Genomic DNA, 19,341 nt, shown 5'->3' on the forward strand with positions numbered 1-19,341 from the left:
CTTCAAAAGGGGCGGGGAAAATGAGCTCCTCTTCCTGGAGGAGGTAGTATCTTCATACATGACTTGGAATTCTGTAAGGAACTTTCGTTTCTTCTCCCCATTTAATTATTTATGGAATCTTTTATTTATATGGGTATGTATGCTTTATATTTTGGATTACAATCCAATACTGCAATATTTATTTTGTTGCCCAAATTGTGCTAGCTTTGGCCATTGGTAACTTTCTGGTTGGCTTCTGTGTCATGCACAGAAGCCACATGTCCCTGCAACATGCCCCCATCCTTTTATGATGATATTATTTTTTTTAGCACTTTCTTATTTCTGGCACCATGAGATGCTCCAGGCTCATCTTGTACTTTTCCTGCCCCAGCCCCTAGAGTTAGCCATTTTCTCAAAGAGCCCTGATTTCTTTGGAGAATGATATTTACAAACCAAGATCTGGGTGTTGGGAGTTGCTACCTGGTTTTTCTAACTATGTGTTTCAATTGTTTATTCCATTTGGTGGATTACAATGATTAATTCAGCCACTCCAAATTTTACATTTACTAGTAACACAGTTAAAAATCATTTTGCACATTCCCTCTTTGATTAGATTATTTCTGGAGAGGAAATTTCTAGAAGAGGAATTAATGAGAAAAAGGTCATGAATATTTTTATGTTTCTAGAGGAGGACAAATTGTTCTCCATAATATTGTTCTAATATATAATGTCTCCAAGAACTTATACACTAGTTTTATTTCGGTTTTTAGAATAAATAAAAAGGTATACAATGAAAAGTGGTCTTTCTGTCCCCGTCTTTCTAGTTCCCACACACCTCTTTCTTGGAGATCACAGTATTTGGTTCTTAAATATCTTGTAGAGTTTCTTTATGAATAAACCAGAAAAATGAATGCATGCAAAAGAGCATACTAAACACACTTACTAATTTTATCTTTTTTGTTTGTATCTGGAAACCTTTCTATATTAGCACAAGAGAACTTCCTCATTCTTTTGAGAGCTGCAAAATCCTCCATTGTATGAATGTACTGATAGACATATGTATCTACTGATAGACAATTATTTTTCCTGTCTTTTACTAAAAGCAAACAGCAAGGCAATGATTAATCTTCTACACATTATTTTGCCTGCATGCAAGTGTATGGATAATGAATTCTCACAAACATTACTGCTGGATTGAAGGATGTATACATTCACAATCTTGTTAGATATCACGAAATCACCCGCCTGTAGTGGGCTATGTCTAACTAACATACCCACTCATAACATGAGAGGGTGATTTCCCCATTATCTTCTACACATCAATGTGTTATTAAGCATGTGAGTTAATATGTCCAAACCACATAGAACAGTGAATGGCATATAGCAAGAGAGTGTTCATTACTTTTATTACCATTGTTATTATTGGATTTTTGCCAATCTGGTGAAAAATGGTACTTTGGTATCTTTTAATTTGTTTTTCTCTTATTATGAGTGAGGCTGAATCTCTTTTCAAATGTATCAAAGCCATTTTTAGCTCCTTTTCTGTGATCTCTCTTTGCATGTCTTTCACCATTTTTCTGGGCTAATGATCTCTTTTTCAACTGTTTTGTGTCTAGTGACATGTTTATTTCAGATATGTATTTATCATCTCTAGAAGTTCCATTTGGTTATTTTTATATTTCAGAGATTTTATAATATCTCTTTAAATATTAGAGAGATTAGCCTTTTGTAATATGAATGCCAAATATTTATTCCCAGTTCATCATTTATCTTATCGATCTTTGCTTTTATGACTTTTAGATTTTGAGTCATAGTTGGAAAGGCTTTTATGGTTTCGTTTTTTACATTTAATTATTTTATTCTTTTAGAAAATATCCTGGCAGATGGTATAAGGTTTAGAATGTTTTAAATTTTCGTAAATGTAATAGCTATAAATTAGCACCTTGGTGATATTTTTGTCTGCATTTATGTGATCATTTGTGAGCTGAAACGTTCTCCTCTGCATTTATTTTCTGATATTATTTCATCCCAGGTGAATGGCCTGTACTTACTTTTGCATACATTAGTCTTTGGGATCTCAAGAACTTTCTTACCAACTTTAAAGTGTTCCTTATATAATACAGACAAGGTACATATATATATTGTACATAGTTTTCCAAGTCTGTTTTTGTCTTTTCATATTTATTTCAGAAAGTTTTAACTTTTATACATTAAATATTTACCTCTTTATCTTATGCTTCCTTTTGGATAATTCCCATTGGTATGTCTTCAAGTTCATTGACCTTAAATAGTATTTTATCTGCTGTTAATTGCATCTGGTGAAATGTTTATTTCAGATATCGTATTGATCATCTCTACAAGTTCCATTTGGTTATTTTTATATTTTTCATTCTCTCCTTTCTATCTGCATATTTTACTTTAAATCTTTGAGCATATTTATAATAGTCATCTTAAAGGCCTTGTCTGACAGTTGCATCATTTTTGTTACATCTGGTTTGTTTCTATTGAATACATTTTGTTTGGATTACGGACCACACTTTCTTGCTGCTTTGCATAGCTAGTAATTTTCGATCGGACGCCAGACATTGTAAATTTAATGTTGTCGAGTGCTTGATTTTGTTGTATTTCTTTAAAGAGTGGTGGGCTTTGTTCTGTTAGATAATTGATTTACTTGCAGATCCCTTTATCTTTTTGAGGTTGGTTTTAAAGCATTCTAAAGGATAGAGCTAGAGTGACCTGCACCCATGGCCAGGTTAGCCCCTCTCCTAAGGGTAACCCTCCTGGGTCTTTCCTGAATGCCACGTATATTGAATGAGGTCTCTCCACTCTGACCGGTGGGAACTGGAAGAATTTCTAGCCCCGTGTGAGCTCAACATGTTTTGACCTACAGATTTCAAGTAATTGTTCTCTGGCAGGTGTTTGCCTAGCCTAATGGAATTTACCCTTTATCAGATTGCTATTCAGCCAAACACTCAGGGGACCTCTATGCAGATTTCTGGAGCTCTTTCTCCTTGTAGCTTCCTCCTGTCTGGTATTTTTCCCCCTAAATTCTGCCTCAACCTCTCCGCACTCTGATCTCTGTTTTCTCAGTTCAGTGCTGTTCTATGTGAGAGTCTTCTGGTTCTGTAATCGAGGATTTGCCCCAGGCAGAACCCTGCCTGCGCAATATAGGATTCGTCTTATTTGTTCATAGTCCAGCACTATCTGTTTTCTCTTTGAAAACAGTTGTTTCACATATTTTCCCAACTTTATTTATTTATTTTTTTTGCTTTTTGTTTTTTAATGGCAGAAAGGCAAGTTCCACAGTAGTTACCAAACATTCAGCTTTTTATACGTTATTTTCTTTGTAATTTTTTTCTATTATACATATCTGAGAATTTTTTTTTTTTTTTTTTTTTTTTTTTTTTTTTTTGAGACGGAGTCTCGCTCTGTCGCCCAGGCTGGAGTGCAGTGGCGCGATCTCGGCTCACTGCAAGCTCCGCCTCCCGGGTTCACGCCATTCTCCTGCCTCAGCCTCCCGAGTAGCTGGGACTACAGGCGCCCACAACCGCGCCCGGCTAATTTTTTGTATTTTTAGTAGAGACGGGGTTTCACCGTGGTCTCGATCTCCTGACCTTGTGATCTGCCCGCCTCGGCCTCCCAAAGTGCTGGGATTACAGGCGTGAGCCACCGCGCCCGGCCCATATCTGAGAAAATTTTTTATCTTGCTCTCAGAAATGTGATAACCCAGGAAAGGCGAGGAGGATTTGGTAGTGAGAAGGGAGGAGGAGTGATTTGAAGAGATACTGCAACAGGAACAAGGAGTAGGATCTGGCAATTGCATATGGGGTGTGTGTGTGTGTGTGTGTGAATTATGAGAACTAAAGGGGGGCCTAAAGTTATAATAAAAATGAGGGTGACACTGAAGATAAATCTTTCAGCCAAATGGTGCTGGATCAGATGTGCTGATCTTGAGATAAGGTCATTTCATTCTTATTTATAATTTGAAAAGAAGAGGAAGGTGCATATCCAAAAGAAGACGTGACGATGTTGAAGAATTAACTGTATAAACACATGAGACATTGTACAAAAAGCACTGAACTGGGAACTGGAAATTCTAGGTTCCAGTTCCTGTTCTACCATTTGCAAGCTCTGCAGCCTGCAGCTTATCTGAGCCTTAGTTTCTTTGTTCAATGGGAAAAATAGCTGTCATACGTACCTCCCAGGAGAAGCTCAGATAAAATAATGCAAGTGAGAATGCATTATAAGCCACCTTGTACCATACAGAGGGAAGATATCACTATAGGTTTGTTATATTTTGCCTAGTAAATGTCAAGATGCAGAGGGTCGGAGCAAAACTTCAATCAAAGCCACACAGTTATGATCTTGGAGGTTTTCCTAAACAAGGTGTCATTAAAGGTGGAAACAAGGCGAGGCACCGTTTCTCACGCCTGTAATCCCAGCACTTTGGGAGACCAAGGTGGGCGGATCATGAGGTCAGGAGTTTGAGACCAGCCTGGCCAACGTGGTGAAACCCTGTCTCTACTAAAAATACAAAAATTAAATGGACGCGGTAGCATGCGCCTGTAGTCCCAGCTACTTGGGAGGCTGAGGCAGAAGAATCGCTTGAACCCGGGAGGCGGAGGTTGCAGTGAGCTGAGATCACACTACTGCACTCTAGCCTGGGTGACAGAGCAAGACTCTGTCTCAAAACCAACAAACAAAAAACTGGAAACAACAGCTGGAGGGAAAGTAACAGGTATTATGGGAACCACCATAAACAAAACATTAGAGGCAGAACCAAGCTCTCTTTTTATGTTGGCCCCTGGGACAGTTTACTCTTCTCCCCTGCAAAGAGTAGCTGACCAACACTTGGAGGAAACTATGGCAGAGAGTTTAAAGCCTGGAGTGGGAAGATTAGGGGTGTGCTGGAGGAGAGATGGGGCGCTGGCTGAGAAGGAGCTAAGAGGGATGGCTGGAGAGAGAGATACAGAGATGTGGGAGAGCAAAGTGACTTGTCACCAGTGCTTTTTGGCTGGAGTGGCAGTGGGGCTAATTATTAAAATAATGCCTACTAATTGTAAAAATTCATGGACAATAGAAGGGAATATGCTCAGCTCCTTTTCACCACTGTTTTTTGTTTTTTTGCTTTTTTTTTTTTTTTTCCTCGCTCTGTCACCGGGGCTGGAGTGCAGTGGCGCGATCTTGGCTCACTGCAAGCGCCGCGTCCTGGGTTCACGCCATTCTCCTGCCTCAGCCTCCCGAGTAGCTGGGACTACAGACGCCCGCCACCTCGCCCGGCTAGTTTTTTTGTATTTTTTAGTAGAGACGGGGTTTCACCGTGTTAGCCAGGATGGTCTTGATCTCCTGACCTTGTGATCTGCCCGTCTCGGCCTCCCAAAGTGCTGGGATTACAGGCTTGAGCCACTGCGCCCTGGCTTTTTTTTTTTTTTTTTAAATGGAGATAAAGCCTCACTCTGTCGCCCAGGCTGGAGTGCAGTGGTATGATCTCGGCTCACTGCAACCTCCGCCTCCCAGGTTCAAGCGACTCTTATGCCTCAGCCTCCCGAGTAGCTGGGACCACAGGTGCGCGCCACCACACCTGGCTAATTTTTGTATTTTTAGTAGAGATGGGATTTTACCATGTTGGCCAGGCTGGTCTCAAACTCCCGACCTCAGATGATCCATCTGCCTCGGCCTCCCAAAGTGCTGGGATTACAGGCATGAGCCACCACGCCCGGCCCCCTTCCTCCTCCTGAAAAGAAGGTGGATCTCAAGGCTCAGTCCTGCTCTTCCCTGCACATCCTTTGCTCTTGCAGGTCTCCGCTTCCGTGCAGATGGCTCCCTGATCTCTTGAATATCTGAATTCTCTCAAAAGTTGCAAGTCTGGATTTGCCATGACTTGCTGGACATCTCTTCCTTTATCTCATACCCATCACTGCTCATAAAGATTTGTCGATAACCAAAGTCCGTCATTTGTCTTAGTTTCCTGCTTTAAGCTTTCCATTTTTTATCGCTGGCATTTATGTGTACCCAAAGTCATGGGCTCAAAACATTGCCCTTATCCTTGACTTTTCTCATTAACATCCAGCTCTAACTGGTTCTTCTCCTGTAATATCTTTCTCCTCCGTCCCATTGTTTCATTCTATTTTTACCACCTAGATCATGACAGACTTCCTGCCGTGAATCTGTCCCCACTCCAGCCTGTCTCCTTACAGCTGCCACGTGAACCTTTATAAAATGCTATTTACAAGTTAATCCTGTCTTCCTCCTGAACACAGAATTCCTCACGTTCTTGCTTACCTGCCACTGTCCCAATTTCTAATCCTGGTAATTATACCTCCCACCGTCTAGCACCAAACTGTCTTCCCAGACTCACCTCCATGCTTTTCCCACACCCGTGTTCCACTCCAGCCCAAATCATTTAGTTACTGGTCCCTTAAAACACTTCATATTTGCTGACTCCTGGGTCTTTCCTTGAGCCACTAACTTCAATCTGAAATTTTGATCTCCTTTTTTTTTTTTTTTTGAACTTGTTCAAGAACTTTTTTCCCAGCTCAAATCCCAGTCAAGCCCTGCCTCTTTCAAGAAGCATTTTTTTTTAGCTGGGCATGGTGGCTCATACTTGTAATCCCAGCACTTTGGGAGTCTGAGGTGGGAGGATTGCTTGAGCCCTGGAGTTGAGACCAGCCTGGGCAACATCGTGGGACCCCATCTCCACACACACGCACACACACACACACACACACACACAAATTAAAAAGAAGCAGCACTTTTTGACCACCTCCACAGTCCATGGAATTGACCCTTTCAAAACCTGAGGCCAGTGCTTATTGATAGACTGGATTGGTATTTACATATTATCTCTTTGCCTCCCTGAGTTTCCCTGTGCACAGACTATACCTATTTCTCTATTTACCTTCAGTGCCCGGCACAGGATCTGGACACCATAGATGTTCCATAACTTTTTGAAAAAATTATTTATATATTTAGAGACAGGGTATCTCTCCGTCACCTAGGCTGGAGTGCAGTGGCACGATCGTAGCTCACCACAGCTTTATGTTTATGTTCCTTGGCTCAAGCGATCCTCCGGCCTCAGTCTGCCATGTAGCTAGGACTACAGGTGCAGGCCACCACACCTGGCTAACTTTTTTTTTTTTTTTTTTTTTACTTTTCTTAGAGATAGGGGTTTGGCTATGTTGCCCAAGCTGGTCTTGAACTTCTGGCCTCAAGCACTCCTCCTGCCTTGTCCTCCCAAAATGCTAGGATGACAGGCATGAGCCACCATGCCTAGCCTCAGTAGCTTTTATGCGCAACGATTATGCTTATGCATAGGTTGAAGGTTTGAAGGCAAGAAGAGAAAGTTTGGGGAATAAACAAGGGAGATGTTATAGGAATGGATGAAGGATAAAACTGTGGTGGGGACAAAGGATTAAAGGAGAGGCAAAATTGGGTTTGGGGATTAAGATTGCAGAAGAGAGAGGAGTATGAGATTGTGTGAGACTGTCCTACATGTCATTGGCAGTGCTCGGGTTAGAGGGACCATCTGGATGTGGTCATGAGGTTGTTGGGTGAGAACCAGTTGGGCCTCAGGCTAGGGAAAATTAGGTAGAGTTGGCGTCCTCAGATCTACCAAGGCAGACAACCCAGTGAATTACTTACTTAATTTGACTCTTATAGAGGCTCAAAGAAGCCCCTCCTGGAAGGCCTAGCTGCTTGTTTCACAAAAGGCCAAAGACAGGAAAGTATTTTGTTTACTGGATTCATTCAGAAAAGTATTTATTGAGCATATATTATGCACCAGGCGTTGAGAACATAGAGATTTTGTTTTCCCTCAAGGAGTTCCTAGTCTAGTTGGGGGGGAAACAAAGACATAAAAGAAATGCAACAGTGTTACAATGGAGAAAGAATCCTGTGTGTGGGGTATTATGGGGGCACAAAGCAGGGAGGGATAGGTTCACCTGGAGGACATAAAAAAGGCTTCTCAGGGAGGCAACTTGAGCTGAGTATAAATCTGAGTAGATATCTACCAGGTTGATGGGAATAAAGGACAGTTGGGGAGGGGGTGGGCATTCTGGGCAAACAGACAGCAAGAGTTGCAGGGAGCTGATGAAATTTCAGGGAAATTCACGAATGTGGGGTCAGGAAGAGATAAGTGATGTGGTTGCACAGAAAACAGGAGACCCATGAGGAGACGTCTTTGATGTGCTGGGGAGAGATAATAAAGGCCTGCAGCAAGTAGAGGAAGCAGGAATGGAGATGAGCAGGGTGGAAGACTTGCTAAGGAAGTGGAATGGTCAGGACTCCATTGTGTAATTGGTGACGACAGGAAGGGAGAGAATTAAGAGAGCAGAAGAGAAGGAAAGATTGGTCATTGTTACTCCCTGGTTCTTGGCTGGGGAAACTAGGTATATGATGTGTGTTTGTGTGTGTATTTGCTGAGATGTGGGACACATAAGGACTACAAGAGTTGCTTAGTTTTTAACAACCAAGGCTGAGGTGCTTTTGGGAATCAGGGCCCACTTAGCTTTCCACTCCTTTGTATCTGTGAAAGCTCTCATGTCTAAGAAAGGTCAAAGGGATCCTTGGTAGAGAACTATAAGCAAGTACAATCCAACTTAAAATAACTTACTCGATATTCACTGTGTGCTATGTGCCAGACCCAGTGTGGTCCACGCTAATCTCTGAGGGGGCAGGGACTCTGACTTGTTCACGTTTGCATTCCAGTGCCTCATACAGAGGTTGACACACAGTGGCCATTCAATTAATATTTGTTGAATGGATGACAAGACATGAATGAATATAACGGTTAATGGGTAATGGGAATATAGTAATGAGAATCTCCTGATCCCTCCTTTTGTGAGCAAGCTGTCTGGTAGGGGAGACAAATGTATAGACAACCAGTGTCCAAAAAGCATATTAAATACTTGAATAGAGGTTGGGTATAAGGGCGATGGGGACTGAAGAGAAAGAAGGAGTGACTTAGCCCTTGTGTTGGATTTTTAAGGATATGTACAAGTTTTCTAGGCAAAGAGGAAAAGAAATTCTAGGAAGAAGGAATAGACCATATCAAGGCTTAGAGGGGGTACAAATGTATGGCATGGTTCTCAGAATGACAAAATGTTTAATGCATCTGAATTCCACGTGGCGATCATAATGCCTGCCATCTCCTTAGAAGGAAATCTGCCTCATCCCCAGTCAGAGGTGTACTTGGATGGGACCACTCCCCAAACAAAAGGGCAGAATCAGTTTTTCACTATGGGGGGTGTGTGTGTTGATTTGGAAAATACAGAGAGAATCAGGCAGTTAGCAATAGGAACAAAGATGGAGAGAAGCCAGAGGGGCCAAGATAGCCATGGGGAACAGAAGTTACATAGAACTTCATGGTAGAGAGAAGACATACTGAGCAGAGGGAGAAGCCGTGGTTTTTTGGCTGAGAGCAGATGAACTCAGACGGTCAGCCCATTAATCACGTCTATGTATATTAAAAACCTATTAGTCATGTTAAAATATTTGCTTCCAACCATCAAATATATTTTAAAGAACTCATTAGAAGAGGGATAGTCTGTTATATTTACCCAGATATTTAACGTTTCTGTTGTTCTCGCTTGATTCCCGGTGTCCCAGGTTTCCTTCTCACATCACTTCCCTTCTGTCTGAAAAACTTTCTTAAGCGATTCTTTTAGATTATATATGCTGGAAATTGATTATCTTAGTTTTTTTTTTTCTTTTCATCTGAGAATGTCATTTCACCTTCATTTCTCAAAGATATTTTTTTCTGGATGTAGAATTCTGAGTTGATAGGTCTTTTCTTTCAGCACTTTAAAAATATTCTACTTTCTTTTTAAAAAAATTTTTATTTCCATAGGTTATTGGGGAACAGGTGGTGTTTGGTTACATGAATAAGTTCTTCAGTGGTGATTTATGAGATTTTGGTGCATCCATCACCCAAGCAGTAACCACTGAACCCAATTTGTATTATTTTATCCCTCACCCTCTTCCCACCCTTTCCCCCTGAGTCCCTAAATTCCATTGTATCATTCTTATGCCTCTGCATCTTCATAGCTTAGCTCCCACTTATGAGTGAGAACTTAGGATGTTTGGTTTTCCGTTCCCGAGTTACTTCACTTAAAATAATAGTCTCCAATTACATCCAGGTTGCTGCCATTCATTCCTTTTATGGCTGAGTAGTATTCCATTGTATGTATGTGTATGTGTATATCACAGTTTCTTTATCCACTTGTCAATTGATGGGCATTTTGGTTGGTTGCACATTTTTGCAATCATGAGTTTTGTTTCTATAAACATGCGTGTGCAAGTACCTTTTTTGTATAATGACTTCTTTTCCTCTGCATAGATGCCCAGTAATGGGATTGCTGGATCGAATGGTAGTCCTACTTTTAGTTCTTTATGAATCTCCACACTGTTTTCCACAGTGGTTGTACTAGTTTACATTCCCACAAACAGTGTTCACCACATCCATGCCAACATCTATTATTTGATTTTTTTGATTATGGCCATTCTTGCAGGAGTAAGGTGGTATCGCATTGTGGTTTTGATTTGTGTTTTCCTGATTAGTGATGTTGAGCATTTTTCATATGTTGGCATTTTGTGTATCTTGAGAATTATTGTCTATTCATGTCCTCAGCCCACTTTTTGGTGAGATTGTTTTTTTCTTGCTAATTTGTTTGAGTTGTAGATTCTGGATATTAGTCCTTTGTCAGATGTATCTTCTGGCCTCCATTGTTTTTGATGAGAACCCTGCACTCATTTGAATTATTGTTTCTCTATAAGAAATACGTTGCTTTTCTCTGCTTGCTTTCAAGATTTTTTTCCTTGACTTTAGTTTTTCATTAGTTTGCTTGAGATTATCTGGATGAGGATTTGTTCGTTTTATCCTGTTGGTGATTTGTTGAGATTTTTGAAGCTATAAGTTATGTCTTTTATTAAATTTGAAAAATTGGAAGCCATTGTTTTATTTTTTCTGCACCACACTCTCTTATCTTTCTTTGACTCCGATGACATGAATGTTAAACCTTTTGGTATTGTCCTTCATGTCCTTGAGACTCTACTTACTTATAAACAGTTTTTTTCTTGATGACATTCAAATTGCATAGTTTCTATTGAGCTATCTTCAAATTCACTATTTCCTTTGCCGTCTCCATTCTGCTGCAAGCTCAGTGAGTTAAAACTTTATTTTTTATTTTTAAAATTTATTTTATTTATTAATGGGGTACAGGTGGTTTTTGGTTACATGGATGAATTATATAGTGGTGAATTCTGAGATTTTGGTGCACTCATCACCTGAATAGTATACATTGTACCTAATGCATAGATTTTGTTCCCTTGGTCCCCTTCCCACCCTTTCCCTTCTGAATCTCTAAAGTCCATGATATCACTCTGTACACCTTTGTGTATTCTCACTTATAAGTGAGAACATACAGTTTTTGGTTTTCCATTCCATTCTTTCCTAGGGGGTTGGAATGGTAGAGGTTTCTTAAAGCTTATCTCCTTCTCTCATCTCATTTTTTAATTTTCCTCCAGTATTTTATTTACTGACTTGATGGTTCAGGTTTCCTCCAGTATTTATTTATTTATTTTTAATTTACTTTTATTTATTTATTTTTTTCCCTCCAGTATTTTATTTACTGGCTTGATGATTCAGGTTTCAGGCCAGTAGGGGAGGTGTCCCTGAGTAGGGATCGGTTGTGGCTAAAGCAAGTGGATAAATGAAGTCCCAGGCTTGACAGAGGTGGCTGGAGGAGCCCTCAGTGAGTCAGTCACAGGGAGGTCTTATCAGGCAGAAGGGTTGGAGCCACCTTAGCTCCCCTGCAAGGTCAGCAGGAACATTTTCCACCTCTTAGATATGCTCCCGTCCCAGTGTTCTGGCTATTCAGATCAGACAGGCACCTCTCTTCATCTGTAGGATTGTTGGTGTTTCCAATAGAGAGGCATTGTGACTGTTTCTTGTGCCAGCCTGAACCTGGAGGGTGCTCCTCTTGTGGGGATGTAGTCACCTTGATGTGTTCCAGAATGGCCGTGTATGGTTGCACCCATGTCGCGCTCCTGTGGGAGAAGTCCCAGCTGTGCATATGGTGGCGAACAAGGGGGGAAAGACTTCCTCTTCTCCAAGATCCTTCCCGTGCACCAAAGATGTCTGACTGTTGCGATAGAGCTGAAGACTTTCCCTGCTGAGCCCAGCACTTCAACTGTGCCTCTGCTCAAGGAAGCTTTCCATCAGCGGAAGGATCTGACGCTCAAGGCCTGCCATCCAGATTCTTTGGTCCCACACTGTGTTCCCTTGATGGGGTGCACTCCCCCTTTCCCTATGAGTGGGAGTCCCTGTGAGTCACGCTACTGTGAATGTTGTTGCTCCTCTGAGTCTAGCTGCCCCGTGACGTTGCCACCCTCTAGGCTGGTGTTAGGGAATGCCTGCAAGGGATCTGGTGATGTGATCCATTTTCAAGTTTCCCAGAAGTGGGTAACAACAGCAGTTCTAATGGGGGTAGCAGGGGTGATGTGGACTCTGAAATTCCTTGGTTATTGGTAGCCGTAGTATGTTAGCTTTCTTGAATGCTAGTTAGAGTAGAAATGAGCTGGTCATGTGGACTCAGGACCTCCTGGTTAGCTGGAGTGGTGCAGGCAGTGGTGAGAGCTGAGGTCATATAGTCTCTTCTTTCCTGGGTGCAGTGTTATTCTACCAGCAGATGCTGTGATGGACTGTGCTGGTTGACCTCCAACTGGGAGGTGGTGCTTGCAAATGAACACCAGCTGCAGTAGTAACAGTGGGATTTTTGCTTGCCTTATGTTGCCAGGAGGGTGTGTGTGTGTGTGTGTGTGTGTGTGGTGGCGGCGGGAGGTGGTGGTGGTGGCAGCGGCGGCGTGGAGGAATACTCTGGTTTCACAGGCAATGGGTGGGGCCAGGTAGCTCTCAAGAGATTCTGTGCTTTGTGTTAAGCTACCAGAGCAGGCGGCAGGACAAAGCCAGCTGGGGGCCGGGTCGGTCAGGTTTGTCCTTTGATTCTCCGTGTGTGGGGCAGGCAGCAGTTCCTGTGAATGTTGGGGGATGGAGCAGGTCTCAGGCCACTGGGTTGATGCTCTTCTGCCTCTGCTGCGCAGAAGAGTTTGTGCAGAGTGGGGAGCAGCAGGGAGCGGTAAGCCCCACATTTCCCATGCACTTAGTGAGGCAAATGTATTACCACAGCTTCCACTGGCAGCGGCGAGCTGAATTCCAATCAGTCTGTAATTGGAACTTGCCACAGTTATAAGCTTTCCCCACGGGAAATTGCCATTGTGGCTTTCACGCCACACCCTTCCCTGTCCTGCAAAGCCGGCATCTGAGGCTCCTGCACCCGCGGCTTGTGCACTCACGGCCCACTGCTCTCGCAGCCCACTCTTCACTCTCGCAGCCCACTCGTCACTCTCCCCCACTGGCCAAGGGAGTTGATCCCCACCCAAGGTTATATATATCGTGAAACCCCATTGGGAGCTGCTTTTAACCCGCGACCGCCGTCTAAACTTTTTGCCAGTCCTCCACGGGGTCCCCTGTGAGAACAGTAAGGGACGGCTGCCCTCCTGTGCTGGGATCTGGGAATGTACGCAAGTGTTTTCTGCCACCGCTCCTATTTTTATATTTAGATTCCACCACTCTCCCCAAGTTGGTTCCTTTGCTAGGTGGGGTTAGGGCCCTTTCCCCGTGTCCTGTATTTTCAAAGTCCCTGGTGGGGGTGTGCACCCCAGAGGCAAACTCTTCCCCTCTCACACTCTGGGACTCACAGTCCTTCACCTGATTCCAGTGGAGACTGCAGCCTCCTGCGTCCTTCAAAGGTTCCTCGGGTGTTGCTGTTCAATGACCATCGCTTCTTGAAAAAAGTTCACAACGTGAATACTTTGTCCTTCCACGTGGGAGAGGCGTGCTAGCAATGCCTCTAAATCTGCCACCTTGACAAAAAGAGTTCAAAAACCTTATTGCATTTTTCAGTTCTAAAATGTTCATTTGGTGGTTCTTTATATTTTCTATTTAGTTCCTGAGATTTTCTACCTTTTCAACAGTGTTTGCCCCGATTTGGAATATTTTAAAACTTCTCTTCATAGTCATCTATGTCTCTTCCCATGTGAACTGAGATTTTCCTGTCTTCTTATAATGAGCAATTTTGGATTGTATCCTAATATTTTGAATACTATGTTATGAGACAATCTTGTTTATGTCCTGTGGAGAATGCTGGTATTTTTCTCAAGCTTTGACCTGGTTGAGTTCAGCCCACAAGTTTGAATCAGTCTTCTGAGGTGTTTGCTATTCGAGCTCTGTTTTCCAGGCCCTTACAATGCTATTTGGATCTAGCCCATGCATGTGCCACCCAGTTAGGAACCTCGATGGGACCCGACCTCTGAGTTCAGCTCTCCGTCTTTGGTAGTCCGGTCTGTGATCTGATCTCTCTCTGTGCAGTTTAGGAATCAGCCCCTGAGCTTATAAACAATATTTTGGGGTTTCCTTCCTGAGCTCCTCTCTCTCCCTCTGATCTCCTCAGTGCTTTTTAGTTTCCTGGCATTTTCCTTTTTGGTCGTTCAGCCAGAAATTTAGGGCTTAATGTACCCTACCTTGCTGTACACTTCTTGCATCTGTGCCCTCATCCGGGGTCAAGTGGTAAGAGAAAAGAGAGAGGAAAAAAAGCCACGGAGGTTTTCCCCACGCTCTTGGGACCACAGTTCTTCTGATTGGAGAGGAAGATTCCCCTTCTTCAGATTGCACGTGCTTATCCGTCCGGCTGCTGTTGTCATTTCCAGGAGACCCCTTTATCACTCCTTAGGCCAGAACTGAGGGCTTTCCCTAAAGCTTTATCTGTCCATGCTGACTTGCACCTCTGGGTTTTAGGCTGCCTTGAAGTCAGTCTAGGAGTTACTGCAGGGAAAATATAGTAAGGTGACAACTAGTTTTCTTTCTGCTCTTTTACTCCAACCCACCTGATACTGCTGCTTCATGCATTTTGCCCAGGTCTTCATTGTTGCATTCAGTGGCAGAGAGGAACCAGCACATCTGCCTTTAAAAAAAATACTACAAATTATAAAGCATGCTTATTTTAACCTGACACTGTTGCTTTTGGTTTCTTTACATATTACTACGTTCTTGGCATCTCAGATAACTTTTATAGTATTATTTTTCCTTTTCTTTCTGAGCACATTACCAAAAGTTTTTGTAAGGCAGGTCTTTAGAAGTAAATTTTCTCATTAAAAAAAAGATGGAAACCATTTTTTTCTTAGAGTTCTGCTGACTGTACATTTCTTGGTTGACCAGTAATTTTTCTCAATATACCAAAGACCTGATTCTGTTATTTTCTGGCTTCCATTGTTGTTGAGACTTTTGTTGTTGTGCTAATTCTGGTTCCTTTGTAGGTGATCCTTCCTTGCTTTTTGCCTATATTCCAGATTGTCTTTTTATCTATGGTGTTCTGAAGTTTCACTCTGATGTGTCTAGTTATGGATTTATGTTCATTTTTTTCTGCTTGGGATATACCAGTCTGTGGGGTTTTATGTGAAGCCTGCAGAATTGTGTATCAGTTAATCCTCTTTTCTTTATAAATTATCCAGCCTCAAGTATTTCTCTGTAGCAATGCAGAAACGGCCTAATCCACCTTCTTTGTGTCTTTTTTACAGTTTTTGACTTGAAGTTTATTTTTATCTAAGTATAACTTCTCTTACTCCTTTTTGGTTTCCATTTGCATAGAATATGTTTTTCCTTTAGTTTCAGCCTGTGTGAGTCTTTAGGAAGTGACTTTCTTGTAGGCAAACTATAGTTGCATCTTGTTTTATTTTAATCCATTCAGCCACTCTGTCTTTAATTTGGAGAATTTAGTCAATTTAATGTTGTTATTGATAGGTAAGAACTTACTATTGACATTACGTTAGTTGTTTTCTGGTCATTTTGCAACTCCTCTCTCCCTTACTTTCTTTTTTACTGTCTACCTTTGTGTGTAAGTGATTTTCTCTGGTAGTATGTTTTAATTTCCTTGCTTTTTATTTTTAGTGTATCTATTATAGGTGTTTGCTTTGTGGCTATTGTGAGGCTTACAGAAAACATCTTATAGATATAACAAATTATTTTAAACTTAACCAGTTGTCATTTAAGATGAAAATTAACTTTAATCACAAAGAAAAGGAGAAAAACTGAAGAAAACTTTATACTTTAACTCCATCTCCTTACATTTTGACTTTTCATTGTCTCAACTCACATTTTTTATGCCTATCTCTTAACAAATTACTGTGGTTATTACAATCAAAAATCAAAATTTTTGATTTTCCTTTTAATTTTCAAACTAGAGACATGAGTAGCTTGCACATCACTATTACAGTATTAGAGTATTTGTCTATTTGTCTATGTACTTACTTTTACCAGTGAGTTTTAAACATTTAGATGTTTTCTTGTTACATATTAGGATCCTTTTCTTTCAGAGTGAAGAGCTCCCTCTAGCGTTTCTTATAGGATAGAGCTGGTGATGATCACACCTTGTCAGTTTTCATTTGGGAAAGTCTATCTCCTTCATGTTTCATGGATAGTTTCTTGGATATAGTATTCATGACTGAAAGTTTTTTTTCCAGCCAGTTGTGGTGGCTCATGCCTGTAATCCCAGCACTTTGGAAGGCCAAGGCAGGAGGAAAACTTAAGCTCAGGAGTTCAAGACTAGCTTGGGCAATGTTGGGAGACCTTGTCTCTACAAAAATTTGAAAATTAACCAGGCTTGGTGGCTCATACCTATAGTCCCACCTACTCGAGAGGCTGAAGTGGGAGGAGCACTTGAGCTTCAGGAAAATTGAGGCCACAGTGAGCCATGATTGTGCTACTGCACTCCAGCCTGGGTGACAAAGTGAGAGTCTGTCTGAAAAAAAAGAAAAAAGTTTTTTTCTTTGCATTTTGAGTATGTTTCCCACTTCCTCTTGGCCTGTATGGCTTCTGCTAAAAAGTCTGTTGCCAGACAAATCACAGCTCCTTTACATGTTATTTTCTTCTTTTCTCTTGTTGCTTTCAGGATCCTTTCTTTGTTTTTCATTTTTTGTTTGTTTTTGTTTTTGTTTTTGTTTTTGAGACGGAGTCTTGCTCTGTTGCCCAGGCTGGAGTGCAATGGCACTATCTCGGCTCACTGCAACTTCCACCTCCTGGGTTCAAGCAATTCTTCTGCCTCAGCCTCCTGAGTAGTTGAGATTACAGGCATGTGCCACCACGCCCGGCTAACTTTTTTTGTATTTTTAGTAAAGATGGGGTTTCACCATGTTGGTCAGGTTGGTCCCGAACTCCTGACCTTGTGATCTGCCCGCCTTGGCCTCCCAAAGTGCTGGGATTACAGGTGTGAGCCACCGCACCCAGCCCTTTCTTTGTTCTTGACCCTTGAGAGTGTGATTATTGTATGCTTTGGGGTGGTCTTATTTGGATTTGAATCTATTTGGTGATATCTGACCTTCCTGTACCTGTATATTTATATCTTTCTCTAGGTTTAGAAAGTTTTCTGCTATTATTTCTTTGAATAACTTTCTACACCTTGCTATCTCCCAACTCCCTCTCAAATTCCAGTGACTCTTATATATGCTCTTTTGAGGCTTTTCCCTAGATCCAGTAGGTGTTTTTAATTCCTTTTCATTCTTTTTTATTTTCTGTGTGCATTCAAACAAACTGTCTGAGCTTTAACATGCAAATTGCTGCTCCAAGATGGCCTACTAGATGCAGCCAGTAGAAACATCTCCCAATGAGGGACCAAGACATCAGGAGGACTGATGCATTCCTAGCACATCCTCTGAGGGAAGGCATTGAGAGTGGACAGAGGGAAGACACAGAGGCTGGGCTGAAGGGGAGGAAGCTGAGCAGGGATACTGCACGCCAGGACTCATTCTGGCCCCCACTGGTTCCTGTGGAAGGGGTGAGTTTAACAGGCAAGGAGCAGCCCACTCTCACCATGGGCCTCTAGAATCCCAACAAGAAGAGAGCTCTCAACCACCAGAGATACTTGAGTTGGCAGGAAGAGATGTCTAGAGAAGGGGTAGGGGCAGAAATCCAGCTGGTGCAGAGCCCAGAGAGTTTGGTGCAACAGTGTCTGTACTGGAGTACAGCCAGGAACACCCATGTCCCTAGGCTTGACTTGCTCCCATAGGACACTTTAGCCCTAGCGGCACAGTCAGACCTGAACTCTGCAGGGTGGTCTTGCCCATGAGACAGGACCAGTTTGACCTGAGCATCCCTTGGTCTGCTGGCATCTCACAGAGCCCCAGCCTGGCTGCACCTGCCTGCAGTGCAGCTCCCAGATACCTCCTTGGGGGCCCACATCATAGCTCCTGTGCTGGTGGACCATGCCTGACCACTATATGGATCCAGCAGAGCAACCTTCACAGATACGCACCAGGCTTCCCTTGCCCTGCCTTAACTATAGCCTCCCCCATGCAGCTTTCTCTGTATACACTCACCTGTGGCCACCCATATTGCTTTGCCACTGCATGTGTTTGCAAGCAAACTTTGCCTTCCCTTCCCCACCAGTGCACATGTATGCACACCCTGCCATGACACTGTTGCTGGCACGAGTACACCCCATTCTCCTGTCCCTTGCCATACTTGTCAGTGTTGGTGGGCGTGGAACACACCAGCTCTGCTACCAACAATGCCCTGGCCCTGTGCCAAAACTGCAACTGGCACAAAACTAGGCATAGAGAACAGTGAATCCCACCCTTCCCTGAGCAGCCACCTCCTCTCATGTGAGCACACACAGAGCTGCACACACAGTCCTGCTCCCAACACCACCCTGTATCCTTGCTAACACCACCACCACCACCACCACCACCACCACCACAAACATACACATGGTCACTGGCGGAAGACCCTTGCACCGCCCAAGTCATGCTACCTCTTTTGCTGCTGTGAATGCCAGCATGGAGGCTGGTACCCCAGCACCACTAGCATCCTGCTGCAGCCCATGAGCATTCACCTTACCATGGTGCCACTGCTGTTGCTGCTGGTATGTGCAAATGAAAACTAATCCAGTGGCCACTGCCCTATGAAGTGCTTTGGCTGGTACCACCCATTGGAGTAATGTGACCAGTGGTCCAGGAGCACCTTGGTCCCTCCAGCACAGTAGGTTCCTAACTTTGAGCCAGAGAACAAAGCTTGGGCCTGATACCAGTTCCTCAGGGTTAGAGCACTCAGTCCAGGAATGCTGAGATGAGACAGCTCCCTAAAATCTTCCAGAAATGAAGCCAGTTGACTGAAACCACCTTATGCCACAATCAAACACCCAAGGTCATCAAAAAGGACTAAATTTTAAAAAACCTCATCCAAAGGACAGCAACTTCAAAGACTGAAGAAACATCAGCCCACAAAGATGAGATAGAACAAGCACAAAAACTCTGACA

General features: G+C 42.7%; 1 protein-coding gene across 1 annotated transcript in view; it reads right to left on the reverse strand.

Annotated features, from left to right (window-relative positions):
* The window catches only part of RNASEK (ribonuclease K), a 303,790-nt gene that overhangs the window by 90,941 nt on the left and 193,508 nt on the right, over window positions 1-19,341 (reverse strand). The gene's annotated exons all lie outside the window — the stretch shown is intronic.

The sequence above is a fragment of the Macaca thibetana genome, chromosome 16 (genome assembly GCF_024542745.1).
Source record: "Macaca thibetana thibetana isolate TM-01 chromosome 16, ASM2454274v1, whole genome shotgun sequence".
Classification (NCBI taxonomy): Eukaryota; Metazoa; Chordata; class Mammalia; order Primates; family Cercopithecidae; genus Macaca; species Macaca thibetana.